The 22,359-nt window shown below is 44.5% G+C and overlaps 1 protein-coding gene across 3 annotated transcripts in view; it reads right to left on the reverse strand.

The window, feature by feature from the left end:
* Positions 1–22,359, reverse strand: part of MTUS2 (microtubule associated scaffold protein 2) — a 249,383-nt gene that overhangs the window by 202,378 nt on the left and 24,646 nt on the right. The gene's annotated exons all lie outside the window — the stretch shown is intronic.

Consider the following 22,359-nt stretch of genomic DNA (forward strand, 5'->3'; position numbering starts at 1 on the left):
GTGATGTTTTTTGTCTTTGCTTTTGCACGCATCGGCAGTTCTTTTTTTTTCTTTTTATTGACATATAATTCACATATAAGATAGCTCTTCTTTAAAATCAAGAGGATTGATACTTAGAAAACTAACAAGAACCAACTGTGTAGCTCAGGGACCTACTCAGTGCTCTGCAGTGACCTAAACGGGAAGGAAATCCAAAACAGAGGGGAGAGATATGCACACACACATATATATAGCTGATTCACTTTGCTGTCCAGTAGGAACTAATATAACATTGTAAAACAACCATACTCCAAGAAAGATCAATTTTTTAAATAAAGAGTACTGAGATTTAATTTCCATGCAATGATATTAATATTTGGTTTTGACTTGAGTGACATGGTTGGGATGCACACCCACACCGTCCAGCTCTAAGTTCACATTCTTTTTTTTCTTGGCCACACCACACAGCATGCAGGGGGTCTTATTTACCCAACCAGGGATCAAACCTGTGCCCCCTGAAGTGGAAGCGTGGATTCTCAACTGCTGTACTGTCAGGGAAGTGCCTAAGTTCCCATTCTTTCTATGAGGCTAAAGCCAGCCTGAGCTGCTGCCAGGATGGGAAAACTCCTGCTTATTATCCCGGTTCTCTTACAGACATGGTGTGGCAAACACAGTATCTCTTTTTTGACAATTTGCATGGGGCAACTAGGGCACAAAGGTCATCTTCTAGCGAAGTTACCATTGTTGAACATCCCAGTTGATGATTTAAGCTCAAAGCCAGACCACTTTCCTTTCCTGAGCCCCTCTTTGTCTTCATCCCTGTAGCTCCATCCTCACTTTCTGCTCTTCCCAACCTGGATTGCTCAATCGTCTCTGACCCCATGGACTGTAGCCCACCAGGTTCCTCTGTCTATGAGACTCTCCAGGCAAGCATACTGGAGTGGATGGCCATTTCCTTCTCCAGGGGATCTTTCCTACCCAAGGACTGAACCTGGGTCTCTCCCACTACAGGCAATTTCTGCACCATCTGAGCCACCCGGGAAGCCCCCTGGATTGAGGCCATCTCTCCAAAGCTCTGACCGTTTCACGTCAGTCAGTCTTCTCCACTCCTTTTTGGTGCTGAGTCCTTCTCTCTTAGGGCCAAGGAGACACGAAGACGACTTGGAGGGCACAGGACAAACCCCCGCTGTCTGATTGTCCTGTGGTTCCTCGGGGCCTGGGGACCAGAGACACGGTTTTCCAAGAATCAGGAGACAAGAGCAAGTAGAGCTCCTTCCTCAAGGGGAAACGTCCAGGGCGCTCCTCTCACCACCAAGCTATTTTTAGCTCCTTCGAGTGTCTCTGAATCCAAACAATTCAAGGAACTGCCCGAGTTCATAGTTTCCGCCTGTTGCAACTTTGACAAAATACATTGAGTCATGTGAAGAGCCAGCCAGCCAGCCCTGACTGTCTCCCAGACGCACGCCTGCGAAGAAATAGGATCCTTATCAGCGCTGGCAGAGACTAGAGACAGTTTCTGGGGACGAGTGGTCCTCTCAGCAGGATGGAGAAAAAAAGCAGGGATTGGGTGTGTGCCAGGCAGATCAAGCCAACTAGGAAAGAGTAAAAAGTACCAGTGCAATGTCATTTCCACACTGAAAATTAAAACGCTGTACAACGCAAAAATGGTAAGAGAATTTTGGACTTAAAAAGATTTGGGAGTAAATTCACTTCCCAAATCTACACCAGCATCTTCATCTGGCCTTAGCCTGGGTTTCAAGACAAACTTCTTGCCAGAACTTGCAAAGAATCCAACTGGTGAAAAATACCAACGAAGGATGAAATAGGAAAAAAAGTCATCCAGCTCTGAATAGCTATTTATGAACTGTTTTCATTCAAATGCTTCACCTGTGTGTGTTAGTAGCTCAGTTGTGTCCTATTTTTTGCGACCCATGGACTGTAGCCCACCAGCCTCCTGGAATTGGAATCTCCCAGGCAAGAATACTAGAATGGGCTGCCATTCCCTTCTCCAGGGGAGCATCCCAACACAGGGATTGAACCCGTGTCTCACACATTGCAGGAAGATTCTTTACTGTCTGAGCCACTAGGAAAGCTGCACGTGTAGGAAAATTAAAGTGCTAAGTCCTCAGGTGGGTGGCTCAGAAATGAAAAGAATAAATCACAGTCTCAGGTACATGAGTGATTCTATCTCTGAAACCAGCAGGTGAGGTGGAAGGTGAGGGTAAAAGCCAATGTCCTTACTGGCTGAGACAGGAGAAAAGGAGACAGAATTCTATACAGACTCCATTTACATGAGTGATAGGAAATCGTCTCCCAATTAGGAGAGTTAGGCTTCTTTTTTATTTTTATTCTTAATTGGAGGATAATCGCTTTACAATGTTGTGTTAGTCTCTGCCATATGACAACGTGAATCAGCCATAGGTGTTCATATGTCCCCCCTACTCTTGAACCTCCCTCCCAAGGAAAGTTATTTTTCTTTACATCACTGTTTTTGTTATGCTCAAGGATACAGTAATAAAATTCTGATGGACTTTCCCAGCACTCGTTTATTCAAAACAGACTGAGCTGCTGGCCTGGCAGGTGGGGAAACATGGGTCCCACCTGCATGCAGCTGTCAGAGCGGCGGAGACGCAGAGGAAGCGGGCGCGATGCAGGGCGTGAGCTGGGAGAGGCTGAGCCAGGGGCTACTGCAGGGAAACGGATCAGAATCTGAACACGCACATGGACGTGAGCACGAGAGAGGGAATGGATACATTTTGGCATGCACACACAAACACACATGGGTTTGAACACGCACATGGACGTTTGCGCGAGAGAGGGGATACCCTTTCACACGCACATACAAACACACATGGGGTTATTTCACAACACTGATGTACACAGTGACAGGGGCTGGCAAGTCCAGAGTTTACCCTGCAGCCTGTGAGGGGGACCCCAGGCAGGACTTTCCCAGGAAAGTCTTGGGAAAGACTTTCTTCTTCTTCAGGGAAGCCTCAGTTTGTATGTGTGCGTGTGAAGTTTTTTTTTAATTTGTATTGGAGTATAGTTGCTTTACAAGGTTGCATTCCTTTCTCCAGTACAGCAAAGTGAATCAGCCACATGTATACATGGGTGTGCTCAGTCATGTCTGACTCTTTACAACCCCATGGACTGTAGCCCGCCAGGCTCCTCTGTCCATGGGATTGTCCATGGGGTGGGTTGCCATGCCCACCTCCAGGTAATCTTCCCGACCCAGGGGTCAAACCAGTGTCTCCTGCATTGGAAGGCAGATTCTTTACCTGCTAAGCCACTGGGGAAGCCCTCCGTTTCCTCTTTCTTTGCATTTCCTTCCCTTAACTCCTTTGAAATGACTGCATGAGGCCCACCCAGATTATAGGGAATAATCAATTTCCTTTATTTAGAGTCAGCTGATTACAGATGTTAACCACATCTACCCAATACCCACAGAATACCCCCACAGAACAATGCCAGGATTGATGTCTTGAGGGACCACAGGGGCTACAACCCAGTCACACTGACATGTAAAACTGACCATCACGGGGGTGGTGGGAGGGAGGTCTAGGGAGACCCGAACTCACACTTGGGCCTGGGAGGGGGCAGATGATCAGGTAAGGTTCCTGGAGGAAATGCTGATAAAGACTGAAAGCCAAGGACCTGCCTGACGGTCCAGTGGTTCAGGTCTCACCTTCCAGTGCAAGGGGTGTGGGTTCGATCACTGGTCAGAGGAACCAGGATCCCACATGCCTCACAGCCAAAAAACCAGAACATAAAAAACAGAAGCAATATTATAACAAATTCAGTAAAGACTTTAAAAATGGCCCACATCAAAAAAAAATCTTTGGGAAAAAAAAAAAGGACTGAAAGCCTAGAGAGCAAGTACAGAAGGGGTGTGGGAACAGATGGACTGCTGGATCGGGGGCCAGTGGCCAGGAAGCCAGTAAGCATGGGAATGGACTCCCGGTCCCCAGGCGGAGGTCCCAGAGCCAGCAGAGAGGTGGCAGAGAGGTGAGGATGCTGAAGGCAGGCATCTCAGTGCTGAACGCTGATGGGGCACCGCCTCCCTGCCAGGTCCTGTTCACCGTGCTTCCCATGCATCACCCCCCACCCTCAGAGGTACCCTGAGACCCGGGGCCCGCCAACCACAGGCTGCTGGTGGGAAGCTGGTGTATAGCAGGGCCAGCTGGCTCCTGAATCCACTGGCAGGACCCCAACCCAGGGTGCTTCACCAGAGAAGGGGTCTGCAGGCTGTGCAAGGAGCTGAGGTTAAGGTCACAGATGGAGAAGCTACTTTAGCTCTGGACAGAGATGCGGAAGATAGAGCTCAAGGGGAGCGTGGAGAGAGGGCTGGGCGAGCAGGAGGTCCAGGGAGTAGGAGAGGTTTGGGGCAGCCACGGCAGGCAACGGGGCAGGAAGGGAAAGTGGGAAGGATGACGCAGATCATCACGGAGAAGCAAAAGCTCCTGGTGGGACCATCAGGAGCAGCTGTTGGCAAGGAACTGAGGTCCGCTGGTGTCACAGAGGCAGAGCCGAGAAGACCAGGGACTGGATGTATCGGCCACGTGGGCTCCAGGGAACAAGCAGAGTTTAGGCAAAGAGCAAGTCCCCACTACCTGCTTTTCGGCATTTGGAGAAAGCAACAGAGTGTCAGAGTAATTCACACGCTTCACTGTATTCCTCCTCAGTCTGCTCCAGATGCTATTGGTCAAACATGGTGAAGGAGAACACACAGCTCTTGCTTTAGAAGGAAGGAAAAAGTATCCCTTCTCTTCTGTACATAACCTGTGCATAGGCTTCCCAAATGGTGCTAGTGGTAAAAGACCCACCTGTCAATGCAGGAGACAGAAGAGACCTGGGTTCAGTCCCTGGGTTGGGAAGATGCCCTGGAAGAAGGCATGGCAACCCACTCTCGAATTCTGGCCTGGAGAATCCCGTGGACAGAGGAGCCTGGTGGGCTACAGTCCATGGGGTCTCCAAAGAGTCAGACATAATTGAAGTGATTTAGCACACATGCAACCTGTGGAGTGTTAGTTGAATCACTTCAATTTTGAATGTTTCCTACTGATTCTGTTCTGTGGATTGCAGGCATTAGAATGAGGATGCTTCACACAAAAGGCTCTCTTGTGTAGGTCTGTTCCCATGCTCTGTGCAGAAAGTACAATGGGCCATCTAATTACTATCCTTTTTTTCTTTTGCCTAGGCTTAACCAAAAGAAGTCCCCTGGCTTTTTTCTTTTCAAAAATCATCGTTAAAGAAAAAGTTTGCCATTGTGCAGTGTTATTCTGCTGAGTGGCTTCAGAACATCTCGGATGTATACACACAGTCCTCAGAGCAGTGTGAATCTGGCGGCAGAGACCCACTGGTGGCCCCTCATCTCTGGAAGACACTTTGGCAAAAAAGAGAAAACACGGGAGCTGCAATGCGAAACACTGTCCTGATGGAAACGGCACAGCATGTGACAATCCAGGTGTTTATACTTTTCATTAAAGTAGGTAGAAATGAAAACATTTAGATGGAACATGTCTTCTATCGTTTTAGGTGATTATAATGTTAATGTTAGATTTGCTTCTGTTGGCGGTAGTCGTATGTTGCTTGGCAACCCCAAGTGTTTCTGGGGTTTAACTGCAAACTACTGGAGCAGCTCCTCATTTTTAAACTGATGAAGCTGCTCAAGAAGCTGTAGGTGCTACCTTACACACCCAAACCTCACACCTACACGTAAGACACTCCCAAAATGAAATGTAACACTAGAAGCCCCTCTGGTCCTACAAGCCATCCTGAAGTCATCAAAATGACATCCTGGCCCACTTGATCCAGATTTCTATTTCCTTAGTAGCTACTACATCACTGGCCCTCACCAGATTCTTTTAACTTGATTTTTAAATTGTGGTGAAATATACATAATGTAAAATTTGCCATCATACCTTTCCTCAAGTCTACAGTCTTCTGGCATCAGCACAATCACCCTGCTATGCAACCATCACCACTATCATCTCCGGAACTTTGTTCATCTCAAAACACCCAAACTCTGCATCTATTAAACATTAACTCCTCATCCCCCAGCTCCTGGTAACTACCATTCTATTCTCTGACTCTGATTTTGACCACCCTAGGTAGTCATGTATGTGGAGTCACACAATATTTGTCCTGATTTCTCTGGAGTATTTCTTTTAGCATAATGTCCTCAAGGTTACCCATGTTACAGTCTATGCCAGAATTCCATTCCTTTTAAAGGCTGGCTAACATTCTATTATATGTATATACCACACTTGGTTTTTCTATTCATCCACCAATGGACATTTGAGTTGCTTCCACCTTTTGACTATTGTGAATAATTAACATTGCTATGAACGTGGCTATACACACATCTCTTCCAGACCATGCTTTTATTTCTTCAGGATATACACCCAGAAGTGGAATACTGGATCACATGGTAATTCTATATTTAATTTCTTCAAGGAACCACCACACTGTTTTTCATAATGACCACACCATTTTACATTTCCAACAGCAATGTACAAGGATTCCAGTTTCTCCCCATCCTCACCACTCCTCACCACCATAAAGTAAACACTATTCTTTTCTGATAGTAGCCATCATAATAGGTACAAAGTGGCCACTCGATGCTGTATGTGCTCTATTTTTTCATACTTCTCCTTCTGTAGGTACTGTACTATACTGGAATAATTTACCTTAAACAAACTATTTACTCATCCACTATTACCTCCTCAATGGCAGGAACCAATTCTTTACATCAGTGGAATAACACGGCTTCGAGGAAAAAGTTCACAGTAGATTGAGGAAGATCCTGAATGCCAGGCTAAACTATTTACCCCTTCAACAAGGGAGACCACCTATTTGTTGTTTCTGTAAGAGGATGCTACCATCATCGCCATTTATTTTTTTTGGTCATGCCACATGGCCTGGGGGATCCTAGTTCCCCGACCAGGGATTGAACTCGTACCCCCTGCAGTAGAAGTGCAGAGTCCTAACTACTGGACCACCAGAGAGGTCTCAGTCATCACCATCTGATGCTGGGGGTGACGGGAGCACCAGACAATAAATCGACAGCGTTCTCAGGGCAGAGCGGCAATCCTCTCCCAGTCCTCTCTGCTTCCTTCTTCATCCAGGCTTCCATCTTCATCCAGACGTGCACTGCCCTCAGCCCAGGTGTAACTGCATAGCCACGGGGCGGGACTCCTTGCTCCTCCAGCGCTCAGCCCAGGACAAAAGCAATGGGTACCTAATGAATATTTCTGGATTGAGGGCAAGAGGAGAAGGGGGCAACAGAGGATGAGATGGCTGGATGGCATCACTGACTCAATGCACAAGAGTTTGAGCAAACTCAGGGAGACAGTGAAGGACAGGGAAGCCTGGCATGCTGCAGTTCATCGGGTCGCAAAGAGTCAGACATGACTTAGCAACTGAACAATCATACACAAAATGGATAACAAGGACCTACTGTATAGCACAGGGAACTATATTCAGTATTTTGTAAAAACCTATAATGGAAGAGAATGTACAAAAAAAAATCTATGTGTAGATACAGAGATAGAGATATGTATAGCTGAATCACTTTGCCATATACCAGAAACCAATACAATGTAAATCAACTATACTTCAATAAAAACTAAAAATATTGCTGGAGTCTGGTTGAATGTGAGAGTGATCAAAGGCATTCTGAGATCCACACTTGACAACCCATCTGCCCGACTTATACGGAGACCGTTTTCTTAGGGGTGAGCCAGACTTATTTCTTATCACTGCCTCATAAAACATCCATATGGTTACCTCTTGAGAAGTAGTAAGGAACCATGGGAAATTTCATCATCACTGAAAGAATACTCCCTTGAGAAACAGAGAAAGATGGGAATTTTCAAACGCTGTCACGTTCGATTAGGGAAGTCATTTGGCGTTTTGTTCCATGTCTTGTCTGTCCCACAACATGACATAACTTATAAGAAAGGCTTTTATCAGAGTCTTTTCTGGAGACAAGCAAGTTCTGCTTTTTCTCGCGAGATTAATTATTTTATACAGCCTCCTTTCATCTTTTAATTTTGTCAGAATGTTGTAGAGATTATTTCTGCCCCACTTTGATCTCATTGCCAGAAGTAACCGAATTCAATCATAGAAGGGACTGTAACACACAGCAGACCCCAGGAGCACTGGGCCATCCTTAGGTGGTGAACTTCCCTCTCAGCGCCTACTGAAATTTCAACTCTTTCTCTGGTCTCTGGTAAGCATGAGACAATTAATCATTTTCCCTTTTTCATTCATCTCATCTTTTAAAAATGGGATACATTTCCATCTTCTTTTTTCTACTCTTTTTTTCTTTTCTTCTCACTTCACTCCCCATGTTTACAAAACATAAGTGAATAAACATATTTAAAAGTCTCCAATAATTCTAATTATTATTATAACATTAAAGTAGAAGGAAATCTAGGCATTTATCTTTATATTTTTTGCATGGAGATATAATCGACATATGGGCTTCCCTGGCAGCTCAGACAGTAAACAATCCACCTACAATGCAGGAGACCTGGGTTTGATCCCTGGGTAAGGAAGATCCCTTGGAGGAGGGCATGGCAACCCACTCCAGTATTCATGCCTGGAGAATCCCTATGGACAGAAGGCCTGGAAGGCTACAGTCCATGGACTGTAAAGAGCTGGACATGACTGAGTGACTAAGCACACACAACCATATAATAGACATTATGACATATAAATGACATATAACACTGTACAGGTTTTAGGAATACAACATAATGATTTGATTTATGCAAATATTGTGAAATGATCCTCACAATAAATTAAGATCCATCACTTCATATAGAGACTTTTTTAAGACTTTAATTTTTTTATCAAAGTATAGTTCATTAAAATGTTAGTTTCTGGTGTATGCAAAGTGATTCAGTTACATATATGTAACTAAATATACATATAGTAACTGAATATATATATATAGCAACTGAATATATATATAGTAACTGAATACATATATAGACACATCATATATATATTCTTTTTCATATTCTTTTCCATTATAGATTATTATAAAATGTTGAATATACTTCCTTGTTGTTTATCTATTTTATATAGTAGTGGGTGTATGTGAACCCCAAACTCCTAGAGATTTTTTTTCTTGCAATGAGAACCTTTATGATCAACACTTTTAGCAACTTTCAAACACTCAATTACAATACTGTGAACAATACTATATACAGACAGCATAACTCGTATGCCCTTCAATTGTAACAGAGGAAAAACATAGGAGAAATGTTAGGGGTCTTTCCTTACAGCTTCTGAATGAAAGTGTAAGAAGGAGCAAACGTGTGTCCTCGGGGTCCCGGAACCCCTAAGAACCTTCTGCTCCAGAGACACAGAATCCATAGAAGGCAATTCAGAAACCACGGTCCCATCCCTTACGTGGCACCGGATGCCACAGGGACCTGGGATTTGTCCCAGGTGATGGCCCCGGACAGCATGTAGATCTGTCCTCTGAGTCCCCAGTGGCCCTTACTGCCTCTCCTGGAGTCTGTGAGCAGGAGCTCGGGGTCCACCAAGGTCTGTGCTCAGCAAACAGCCCTCGCACCCCCACCATCTCGTCTCTGGGGACCACTCACAAGGAAGCTCAACCAGTACAGACCCACAGCTAACAGGCTTCTGGGTCCCAGGGCACCTTGACTCGCTTCCTCTGGGTCCTCAGCAAAGAAATGTCACAGGAAACTGCTGGATTCCAGTTGCGGCCAACTTACACTGTAGGACCTCAACGCTGGAATCGCCTTGTCCTAAGACTCGAGCCGCACACGGAACAAGCATACATTTCTCCAGTAAACCCTCAAGTGACATCCAGTGCCTTTCAGCCTGGCATGCATCAAGAGATGAGGCGTCAGACTGATCCGGCCCCAGGCTTATCACTAACTCACCCTGGAGTGAGGACAAGTCATCTCACCTCTCCTCACACCCTCTCCTTTTCTGCAGAACGGTCAGGATCACTTGGATAATATCTAAGACACCAGGTGGACATTGCAGGCTTCTGGAATGGTAAACCAAGGCTGCTGGAAGGAACAGACAACTAAGGACATGTGAAGAAGAAAGCGAGTGCAGTGCATGGAGACACCCAAGCCACAGAAAGGTCTGGCTAGAGGAAACTGACCCTTTCTAGACAAGGAACCAGGCACCAGGCAATAAGCACACCCACTCCACAGTTGCAATAACTACCAGAAAGAACTGGACTGCTTCGTGTGCACTGGCAGAGTCACTGCTGGACACAAACTAACAGCACCTGCTTGAAACAACACCTGCTCCTTGACCCCCGGCTTAATTAGCGAATCTGTTCAGTAAAACCATTGTGACAGGTCCAGGCAGCCTCATTTGCCTTCATTAGCAAACCTCACTGGTGGCCACAGAAGTCTACTGCGTGGGCACCGACTTTAGAGGCAAACCTCGGGGCCGACAGCGCCCAAGATGTATTGGCATTTTTCATTTTCTAATCAAAGGGGTCTGCGTAGATGGGTGTTGGCAGCTGACAGCTGAGGCGGTCTGCCTGTCACCTCCCTGCCGTACACGGTTTCCAAGAAAGAGTGCTGGGAAAACACTCCAGCCTTAAATATCTGTGACAGCAGCCGTGGTGGAAGAGTCTGGGGTGACCATTTCTTGTCACGTTTATTTGTGACAAAAGCAAGAGATGCGGGTGGGGAGGTTTCATTGTGGCTCTGGGTCAAGGTGTAGTAAGGTCATATTTGTACACACCCGTCCAAAATAGGCTTCCCAGGTGGCATTCGTATAAAGAACCCGCCTGCCAATGCAGGATATGTTGGAGACACAGGTTCGATCCCTGGGTCAGGAAGATCCCCTGGAGGAGGGCATGGCAATCTACTCCAGTATTCTTGCCTGGAGAATCCCATGGACAGAGGAGCCTGGGGAGCTACAGTCCATGGGGTCCCACAGAGTTGGACATGCCTGAAGTGACTTAGCATGCACACACACCTAAAACTAACACAACTTTGTAAATCAACTATATTCCAATTAAAAATTTTTTAAAATAAAGAACAAAGCTCTCAAATTAGAGAAAATATCACGGGCATGGAGAAGAAATGCTCTAGTGTGGAAAAGGAAGTGAGGGAATTTTCTGGAACTTACTAGAAGAAGTAAACCATCACTTCATGGAATAGATGGGGAAAAATGGAAACAGTGGCAGATTTTATTTTCTCATCTCCAAAATCACCATGGACAGTGACTGCAGCCATGAAATGAAAAGGCGCTTACTCCTTGGAAGAAAAGCTATGACAAACCTAAACAGCATACTAAAAAGCAGAGACATTACTTTGCTGATAAAGGTCCGTCTAGCCAAAGCTATGGTTTTTCCAGTAGCCATGTACAGATGTGAGAGTTGGACCATAAAGAAAGCTGAGTGCCAAAGAGCTGATGCTTTTGAACTGTACTGCTGGAGAAGACTCTTGAGAGTCCCCTGGACAGCAAGGAGATGAAACCAATGAATCCTAAAGAAAATCAACTTTGAAAATTCATTGGAAGAACTAATGCTGAAGCTGAAGCTCTAATACTTTGGCCACGTGATACAAAGAACTGACTCACTGGAAAAAAACCTGATGCTGGGAAAGATCTAGGGCAGGAGGAGAAGGGGACGACAGAGGACAAGATGGTTGGATGGCATCACTGACTCAATGGGCATGAGCTTGAGCAAACTCCAGGATATGCTGAAAGTCAGGGAAGTCTGGCATGCTGCAGTCCATGGGGCTGCAAAGAGTTGGACAGGACTTAGCAACTAAACAACCACCCACCTTAGCGAGGCTGTACCTTCCAGTGGCTCCACTCCCTAGATGACTATGCCTTCTCTGCTGTGCCAGCCCTGTCCCCCCCTAGCTGGACACGCCCTCCAGAATCTGTCTCCATGCCTCTTCCATCCCAGCCTACTTACAGCCCTCACTGCTGACAGTCATGGCTCCAAACACCACCTATTTTCCACGGCTGCTCCTTCATTTCATTCCAGCATTTCTGTAATACTGCCGGATGTATTTATAGGAATGCTTTCCTAGGAACTCAAGAGACCCGAGGCCCACACACCCACTGCTCCTCCTGAACCCCTAGTTCTCGGAGTGGTCCCTCTCCCTTGCTGTCACCCCCACCCTCCCAGGTGCTCCTGTCCTCTCGGTTCTCTTTCTCATTTGGTCTTTTCTTTCTGTGCCCACTGCTGATGCCTACTTCATGCTCCCACCAGCCCTCCCCTCTCAGTTGCTGTCTGTTAGGGGAGCCCAAGAACCCTCTGACATCACCATTAATTGATTTTCTTTCTCATTGAAAGCAAAAGGAAGTATTGATCTGTGACCCCATCTGCTGCCCTAAGGAAGACACTGCAAGGATCTCTATGAACCTTTAGAGATGACAGTCTGTGTCTGTTACAGGATACAAGGATGCACACACTGTTGGCAGTGGTCCCAGGAGAAGTCAGTATGAGTCTGGAAGTCATAACTTCCTGATTTCTGCTCTGATGCCAGACCAATAATCCCAGATGCCCCGCATAAGGCAAAGGGCAGGACCAAGAAGGTGACTTCCAAAAATCTCAGCTCTGTAGTTTACAGCAAAAAATCAGGGCAGTAAAACCTTTCAGCTGTTATCTGTCTGTTACTGTCCTGAAATGCCCATCTCGTATAACAAGACAAAACTAACAAAATAAGGTAAGGCCAGGAAGGGACAGATCCCTGATTTTGGCAGAACTAAGATCTCTCACCCTCTACTCTCTTCTCCAAACTAACTTATATTATCGTATTCATGCTTCTCAACTAATACAGTTCTGATTACCCACCACTTAAGAGCCATAAATGATTCCATATCTTTTATAGAATTCAGCTGCAAGATGCCAGCTCTTGAGAGTTCGAAGTGGTCAATTCAATTAATTCACTCCTTTCCAACGTTTGTAATAAAAATCTGAGTTCGGTGAGGTTAACTGACTTTCCCAACAATTATCCTATTACCATAAATGCTAATCTTATTACATATTATGCATGCAAGTGTAGCATATTTCTTATCTTAGTTCATAGTTCAAGGTACCCTTTCTTCATTAAGTATCTTGAATGTGCTAGAACAGGTAAGAATACAGCACCTATAAACCTTTTGAAAGGCAATGTGATTTCTAAGTTTTGCTCACATATCTGATTCAAAACGAATAAACTAGGTATTACTTGAGCAATAAAGAAAATATTTTCACTTATAAGCAATGCCAAGTAACACCCAGAAGCACCTTGTTCTAATGTGTGTGTATGAAGCAAGCAAACTGAGAGAAAAAAGAAAGAACTGAATGTGTGGGAATCACTGGGAAAATTAACAGCAGGATTCAGTGAAAATGGTTCTATTTTTTCCTTACAAAGAAGACTTTAAATTACATAATTACAGATTCCAGGGAAATAGGTATTTAAATCTATCAGAGGCATGTGTCTCACTTCCTCATTTCCAGAGAAAATCAGGAGCTCACTTTGGTTTTTGTTCTCACTGTTCTCTCCCTCCCACCCACATCGGGTTGAGATATCCGACAAAGTAAAATCCTAGTACAATGGAAATTAGACTCCAGCAAAATGAGAAGCTGTGTGAAGCCCTTCAAACACGGCAAAATCAAATGTTCCCGTTTTTTTCCCGCAGACGTTACAGGCACAGGAACAAAAATCAGATCCAACACTCAGTTTCTATTTTGAGCAGAGGTTTTAAAAGCCATCAGTGTAGATTAATGTGCTATGTATTAGTCACCTTGCATATAAATACATTTCGTTTAAAGGGAACTCAACACAGGGGCCCAGCTCAGTGCTCTTTGACAAGCTACAGGGGCGGGATTGGGGGAGGGGTGGGAGGGAGGCTCAAGAGGGAAGGGATATATGTATACATATTCCCAGTTAACGTTGTTGTATGGCAGAAACTAATACAACGTTGTAAAGCAATTATCCTCCAATTAAAAATAAATAAAAAAATAAAGTGAACCAAACTGAATGTAGTCTCTTAAACAATTAACATGCTAAGAGTTCTAGGAGAGTGAAATGAGAGAGATTTTGAACTATGGTGTTAGAGAAGACTCTTGAGAGCCCCTTGGACTGCAAGGAGTTCCAGTCAATCCTAAAGGAAATCAGTTCTGAATATTCACTGGAAGAACTGATGTTGAAGCTGAAGCTTCAATCCTTTGCCACCTGATGTAAAGCACTGACTCCTTAAAAAAGACCCTGATGCTGGGAAAGACTGAAGGCAGGAGGAGAAGGGGACAACAGAGGATGAGATGGTTGGATGACATCACGGACTCAATGGACATGAGTTTGAGTAAACTCAGGGTGATGTTGGTGATGGACAGGGAGGCCTGGTGTACTGCAGTCCATGGGGTTGCAAAGAGTTGGACACAACTAAGCGACTGAACTAAGGGGTTTTAGATAAAGAGATCAAAACCTGACTCACCCTGCCTTTGTCTTATGGGTTTCCCTGGTGGCTCAGACAGTAAAGAATCTGTCTGCAATGTGGAAGACCTGGGTTCGATCCCTAGGTTGGGAAGATCCCTTGGAGGAGGGCATGGCAACCCACTCTAGTATTCTGGCCTGGAGAATCCTCAAGAACAGAGGAGCCTGGCTGGCTGCAATCCATGGGGTCGCAGAGAGTGACTGAGCACACACTGGAGAATTAAACAAACAACCACAAGCTTATAGCCCAAAAGAAAGTGACTCCCACAAAAACCAACTGGTTAACTTCTAGAACTGCCACCTTACTGTTTTATAAATGGTATACATTTACTTTAACACTCAGAAAGGCATTCACCAAACATGACAGAGCTGATGACAACTGTCAATGGACTGAATGTCATCTCCCTCACTTAGATGTTATCAATACCAGTATCCCTACTCTAAGCCAAACATGCTTAATCCATCACAGCATTTTTCCATCTGAGCTAAATCCTTCTCAACACAGAACTTTCTGCACATGGCAAAAGGATGGAAACAGTCACAGAAATATGATGATGATGATGATGATGATGCAAGGCCCTGTTTGCATATATTAATTTCATTTAATATTCCATCAACCCTATGGTGGCTTCTGACTTTATTTATTAGTAGTAACATCATTTTAGCTTCCCCATGGCTAGTGGATAAAGAATCTGCCTGTAATGCAAGAGACGCAGGAAACGTGGGTTCAATCCCTGGGTTGGGAGGTACCCCTGCAGGAGGAAATGGCAACCCACTCCAGTATTCTTGCCTGGGAAATCCCATGGACAGAGGAGCCTGGTGGACTCCAGTCCATGGGGTCACAAGAGTCAGACATGACTTAGCGACTAAACCAATATTATTTTCGGATGAGGAATAGAGGCACAGAGAGAATAAGTGGCTTGACTAGAGTCACAGAACCAGCAAGTGGCAGAAGCAGAATGCAAACCCAAGGGGTGCCTCCAGAGACCATGTTCTTCACCACTGTGCTATACTGGCTCTTAGGAAAGCTGAGACAGAGAAGATGAGACTTTAAACTTCTTCAATGGAAGGTCAAATTAAAATGAAAATTTTTCAAACATACAAAAAAAAAAAAAAAAAAGTGAAGTAAATAGTGGCCTGAACCCTCAGAGCTCTGTCATCCAGCTTCAAGGATTATCAGACATTTGCCTGTCTTTTCTCATCTATACTGCCCCCTACCCCAGGATTTTTTTTTTCTTTGCTGGATTATTTCACAGCAAATTCAGAAAACTTTCAATACCTAAAAGCAGTGTGGAATAATTCGATCTGAAGATATAATGCCTTAGGGGCTGAGACAGCTGGGGGCAGACTTGAGGACAGGGCTCTTTCCTCACCCTCCAGTCGGGAGGATTCGGGGCTCCCTCCTTCAGGTACCTCCCCCCCCCACCCCGCCCAATCACAGCCACACCAACAGCTCCCTGCAGGAGGCACTTGCGTCCTCTCACCTCCCCACTGGCCTCCAGCTTCACAGGGGGTCCAGGTCACTGCAGCCCCATGACTGAGCTCCATGCTCCCCCATAATAGATACTCAAAGATTTCGGATTTGGGGAAGAGAAAACTGACAACCTGATCTTCACAAAACAACACAAGGACCCAAAACAGGCAGTTCAGTAAGACATTATTTTCACTATAAATAAAAATATTAACTCCCTCCCACAAGTTTCAGTTATTTTACTTTCAACCATAAACGGTCAGCTTCCTTCAAAACACATTTACGCTCTAATCTCATCTCTGGGTAGTCGTGAATCACTGCCCGAGTGTTTTGAAAAGGAATGTACAAGGACATGAATAAGGCTCAATCTCAAAGCTCACAGGTCCCTTTCAGCGGCTTTTCCCATGAATAAAGAATGACTCCCTCTTTGCCAATGGAACATGAGCAAGGTTGATGGCTGCCTCGGCAGGAATTATTAATAATGCTTCTCATCAACTCTGATCTTATTAGAAGTCATGTCAGATATAGAAAATCAAACATGCCATGTATGCAAATGTACTTTGCAGCATTCATAATCATAAACACTGGATTTAACATTGCAAAATGCTTTTACACCAACCCACACCTTCATTGATTAACCTTCCAAAAAGGCTACCTATTTTTCACTTCAGATCATTATTGCAAAAACCCAAATTTTACTCAATAATTAAAAGAACACTTACTTATTTCAAGTATTAAAATAAGAACGAAAACTTTATAGTTTAATGAGACTAACCAATCTCTCTAAATGTTGATAACTAATTTTGGAAACTTTGAAATTCTCTCATGAAAACCCTCAGGGACTTCCCTGCCAATCCAGTGGTTAAGACTCTCAGCTCCCAATGCAGGGAGCACAGGTTCAGTCCCTGGTTGAGGAACTAAGATCCCACATGCTGTACATGGTACAGTCAAAAGAAAACCCTCAACAGCTGGGTTTCAGCTTAATTCATTTAACATAGCTAATTATATGCACAGAGATATATAAGGTCTTGGACATTTGTGAGACTAGTACGTCAGTTCACATAATGATATAGCTCTGAATACAGTGAAGTTGCTCAGTCATATCCAACTCTTTGCGACCCCATAGACAGTAGCCTACCAGGTTCCTCCATCCATGGAATTTTCCAGGCAAGAATACTTGAGTGGGTTGCCATTTCCTTTTCCAGGAGATCTTCCCGACCCAGGGATTGAACCCAGGTCTCCGCCATTGTAGGCAGACACTTTACCGTCTGAGCCACCAGGGAAGCTCTGAATATAACTATACTACAAATGACCGATTAACCTTTTGAGTTGTTATCTATGAGCAGATCACAGTCAGGCTTCCCTGGTGGCTCAGTGGTAAAGAACTTGCTTGCCAATGCAGGAGATGCAAGTTCAATGCCCGGGTCCGGGCAGATGCCCTGGGGAAGGAAATGACAACCCCTGCACTTCAGGAGGTTTTCTGGATGTACCAACGGTTCCTCCCAAAGTATCTCCTAGATCGAGCCCATCTCCACCTCCCCAAATACTGTCCAGTTTATAACCCCTCCAAGAAACTCCCAGATCACCTTACTCAGAAATGAACCCTCTGTGGGATGAGCTGTGAGAGTGCCACTGCCGTATAAACACTTGCACGTGTAAAACAGGTAGCTAGTGGGAAGCCGCTGCATAGCACAGGCAGCCCAGCCCAGTGCTCTGCGATGACCTAGGGGGGTGGGAGGGGGCGGCTGGGAGGAGGCTCACAAGGGTGGGGACACAGGTAGAGCTGATCCATGTTGTGGTACAGCTTTTGAACGGTGGTGTTGGAGAAGACTCTTCAGAGTCCCCTGGACTACAAGGAGATCCAACCTGTCCATCCTAAAGGAAATCAGTCCTGAATATTCATTGGAAGCTGAAGCTGACACTCCAATACTTTGGCCACCTGATGTGAAGAGCTGACTTATTTGAAAAGACTCTGATGCTGGGAAAGACTGAAGGCAGGAGGAGAAGGGGACGACAGAGGACAAGATGGCTGGATGGCATCACAGATTCAACAGACATGAGTTTGAGTAAACTCCAGGAATTGGTGATGGACAGGGAGGCCTGGTATGCTGCAGTCCATGGGGTTGCAAAGAGACACGACTGAGCAACTGAACTGAACTGAACAGCAGAAACTAATATAATACTATAAAGTGATTATCATCCAATTTTTAAAAAGCATGTTATATAAGAAAACCTAATGGCTGAGACAAATGTTTTCAATGGATTAAATGGGGGAAAAAAGATTTCAAAGAGTACGTATGACTCCAAAGTTGTGAAAGAAAAAAATGTGTATATGCATATGAGAATAAACTTGAAAGATACACATCAAAAAAGAAAAAAAGAAATGAACCCTCCACCCCAACTCAGTTTTAAGGCTGTGAGCACAAACATCCACTGGTCATGATTATTTATCCCCATTTCAGTTTCTCTGTTCACGTTCAGTTCTACCCCTACTTTCCCAAACATTCTACTACTTCCCTGAGCCAGAAACAGAAACAAGAGAAAACCCTTCACATTTCTGCTTTCTCTTTTCAAATTCTTTGTTTCAGGATTTCTGGCCTCAGCTCATTGCAGAGAGAAAATATGAGCTATCACAGAAGAGAACAAGAGGAGGAGAAATTGAAAAAGACAGCTGCAAATGTCACCTTCTTCATGTTATTTTCTGATAGTTTCTATTCCTTGAGCACCAACAGGTTAGGTGCTATTCAGAATCCATAATGAGAGATGAACCTCCACATAAATTATCCTATCCTTGGGTGATATAATCTATTTTCATTAATGATTAATTCATGAAACTATAAGTTTTCCCATTCCCCCACCCCTACACAAACACATCCAAAGGTTTTAACTTTTTTTTAACTGGTATTTTTTTTATTTTTAATTGGAAGATAAGTGCTTTATAATGTCGCGTTGGTGTCTGTTGTACAACAACATGAATTAGCTATAAATGTACATTTACCTCCTCCCTCTTGAGCCTCCCTCCCACCCACTCCCATCCCACCCCTCTAGGTCATCCCAGAGGGCCGAGCTGAGCTCCGTACGCTATACAACAGCTTCCCACTAGCTATCTGTTTAACACGTGGTAGCTCTCAGAATGGAGAAGGAAATGGCAACCCACTCCAGTATTCTTGCCTGGAAAATCCCATGGAGGGAGGAGCCTGGTAGGCTACAGTCCACCGGGTTGCAAAGAGTCGGACACGACTGAGCTACTTCACTTCACTTCACTTCAGCTCTCAGAAAGGCCCCAGTCCAATACCATAGTCCTATTTCTACAAGCAGAAGTCAGGAAACCACAGTTTTACAGACCCCACTTTCACTGGACGCAGGCTTGACCCCAACCTCTTAATACACAGCTATTTAAGAGAAGTGCTATTCTCTTTTAAAAAACACCTCCTTATCCACTGAGAAAATCAAGTCTACAAACCTAACTGCTGATAAATTTGACAACCGTGTTTCCTCTGGGCTATACTTTGTTACTAACACTAAATTCCATAGCCATTGTTTTTCCCAAAGTTTCTACTGCCTAAAGCATACTGAAGAGTCTTTTTCCTTTCTTTGATAACTATTAAAAAAAATGATGAGCTACATACTGGGTCAGACCTGCTGAAATACTATGATTTTAAGGTGAAACTTAAGTTTTAAGTTAGAAGATTATTTTCTTCCTAGTCACTTTCAATCTTCAAAAAAAAAAAAGAAAAAAACCTGGGTCACGACCTAGTGGAATTTGAAGTTTTATCTGCGGTTCGAAACTGGCCAACCTCATAATCTTCCCGTGATGAACCTGTAGAGGAGTGGCGGGGGGCGGGGTGGGTCTCCTGTAGCACACTGAGGATAAAGGTTGTGTGTTAACCCAGAGACCAGGTTACTAGCAGGGGGTTTCGGGGAGCCAGCCTGAACCTACAAGGAGCACTGCCTCACCATCTAGCGGCCCCCACACACCCGGCCATCACCGGGAACACACATCTGGGGAGGGGTGGGGCAGGAAGGAGCGGGCTGGGTCTAAGGGCCCTCTCATGACAACTGGACTCTAAGATTTGCTTCCCTAATAGAGAGAAAAGACTCCACATCATGGGTGTGTCTTTACCATGCATGGCAGCTTTAAGAACTAAACGGAGGAAGAAGAACATGGTCCCAGGGACCAGGTCATTCTCAGTTTGCTCAGCTATAAAATGCAGGGGTGGAGAGGATGGTAAAATACCCTCAGGCTCTAAGGACCAACAGATGATTTCTTTCCCTGTGTCGTCTCCACCTGCCAAAACTTTGTAGAGACGGTCAGAAGACACATACATCAGGGCACCTGCCTTGGGAAGCCTCTGCCCTGGCGGGCTGAATGAATGGTGCTGAGTCTGAGCCTCAGGTAGAGGGCAGACTCCATGTGAGACCACAGTCAGGGCTCTCAGGCCACCCCTTTACAGTCATCATCGCCTGCTCATCAGGACACAGAAAAACCACACAGAAGAGCTGCAAATAAGCCAAGGTAGCCCAGGAGACACTAGGAGATTCATAATAAAACACTTAAGTGTCCCCCATACAGAATTCACAGTCACATGGACAGTATCAAGACTACTTACAGCACGTGAGTGTCTAAAATCATGAATTGCACATTTGCAAATAGTTTCCCATTATAATCATGTTTCAGATTTTGAGGGATCTCCTGTCTGTTGTGTAGTCCCTTGCTGCTGCTGCTAAGTCACTTTAGTCGTGTACGACTCTGCACGACCCCATAGACGGCAGCCCTCCAGGCTCCTCTGTCCCTGGGATTCTCCAGGCAAGAATACTAGAGTGGGTTGCTATTTCCTTCTCCAATGCACGCATGCATGCTAAATCGCTTCAGTCATGTCCGACTCTGTGCGACCCTATGGACAACAGCCCACCAGGTTCCTCCGTCCACAGGATTCTCGAGGCAAGAATACTGGAGTGGGTTGCCATTTCCTTCTCCAGTGTAATCCCTTATTACAGCCATATTCCTAAAATGAACCCTAGGTGAATATAATGCCTAAAGAAAGGTACACAAGAAACAAAAAGGAACCAACTCTAATATCATATTAGCTGTTTTCATGAGCTAAACTGGCAACATTTGCTCCTAGGAGTTAATCTAAGGACTTTCAGCTCTTCCAAGAGTTTTGTATTTTATTTAATCCTTGTCATCAAAGCATCAGGAACAAAAGTTTTCCTGACACTAAATCTAGTAACAAGCAGAAGCATAATATTAATAGCTAACAGTATTAAGACATTAATAAGTGTGAAGTTTTTCTGTGATTTACTGAAGGACAAATTTATATACAGTTAGGCAGTAAATAATTTAAAAATCAGTTCTAACATACTGTTTTTTAGAAATAGAAAACAGTCCTGAAGAGAGTAAATACTGCTTTTACGATGAAGTTTGTAAGCTAAGAGTTATTTTCTCTGGCACATAACAGCTCTTGTCTCCTTGGGTGTTCAGGGAGTCCCAGACCAGCATCCTTTGATGCACAGGTGAGAAGAAATGCCCTAAGCACACCTGGAATTACTCCATTCACACCTGTCACCTCTCCTTTTGAGAAAGCGCCTGCCGTGGGGACAGGGCTCAATTCACCTTGAGGTTAATTTTTTTTTTTTAAGAAGTCAAAATCTTAAAAAAAAAAAAAAAAAAAAAAGGAAGTCAAAATCTTAACTCCTTCCTTGGAAAGACACATACCATATGAGATTTTTTTTATCATTCATGCTCCATCTAAGAGAGAAATATGTCCCTGGGAATCTCTATTAAAAATGATGACAGATCATTGCTCCTCTATTTCAAAACCTTCAGACTCTTAATATGCACACACACACACCTAGAAATTAGAGTCACACATTTACAAATAGTTCTCTAGTATATTTGTGTTAAGATTTTGAGATGTGTACCATAGCGTGATGCAACCCCCGATCCCAGTGGGATTCCTAAAATGATTCCCAGGTGAAAGCAGGTCACCTTCAGGGAACCAAGGGAGCAAAGAACCTCTCAGAATTGCTTACAAACACATTAAGAGGAAGGAAAATATAACCCATTACTTTTAGGAATAACCAGGCAGGCCAAAATTTAGAACAAGTGTACAAATGCTCCACCCAAGAAAGAACAGGGAATAAAATAAGCTTAGAGAAAGGAAACTGAACAAATAATACAAAACCAATCTCATTCTTAATCTCTCTTCCTCCTCTCTCTCTCTCCCCCTCACTATCTCTTATTCCAACTTGATTCAACTCATATGATCCTTCAAACAGCTCTCCACAGGAAAGCTGCTAAGTAGTATGCAAATCATTACTACTTGACATCTGAGGTGGCACAGCTTCAGATCCAGTCGATGAGTCTACGAAGTTGCTTGAGCCTTGACGGCTCAGGTGAACAGGGCAGCCTCCGAGTCTTCTTTAGGGACAGGGGCTGCTGCTGGGACCTGCTTGGAGGCTATG

The sequence above is a fragment of the Dama dama genome, chromosome 30, assembly GCF_033118175.1.
Source record: "Dama dama isolate Ldn47 chromosome 30, ASM3311817v1, whole genome shotgun sequence".
NCBI classification, from domain to species: Eukaryota; Metazoa; Chordata; class Mammalia; order Artiodactyla; family Cervidae; genus Dama; species Dama dama.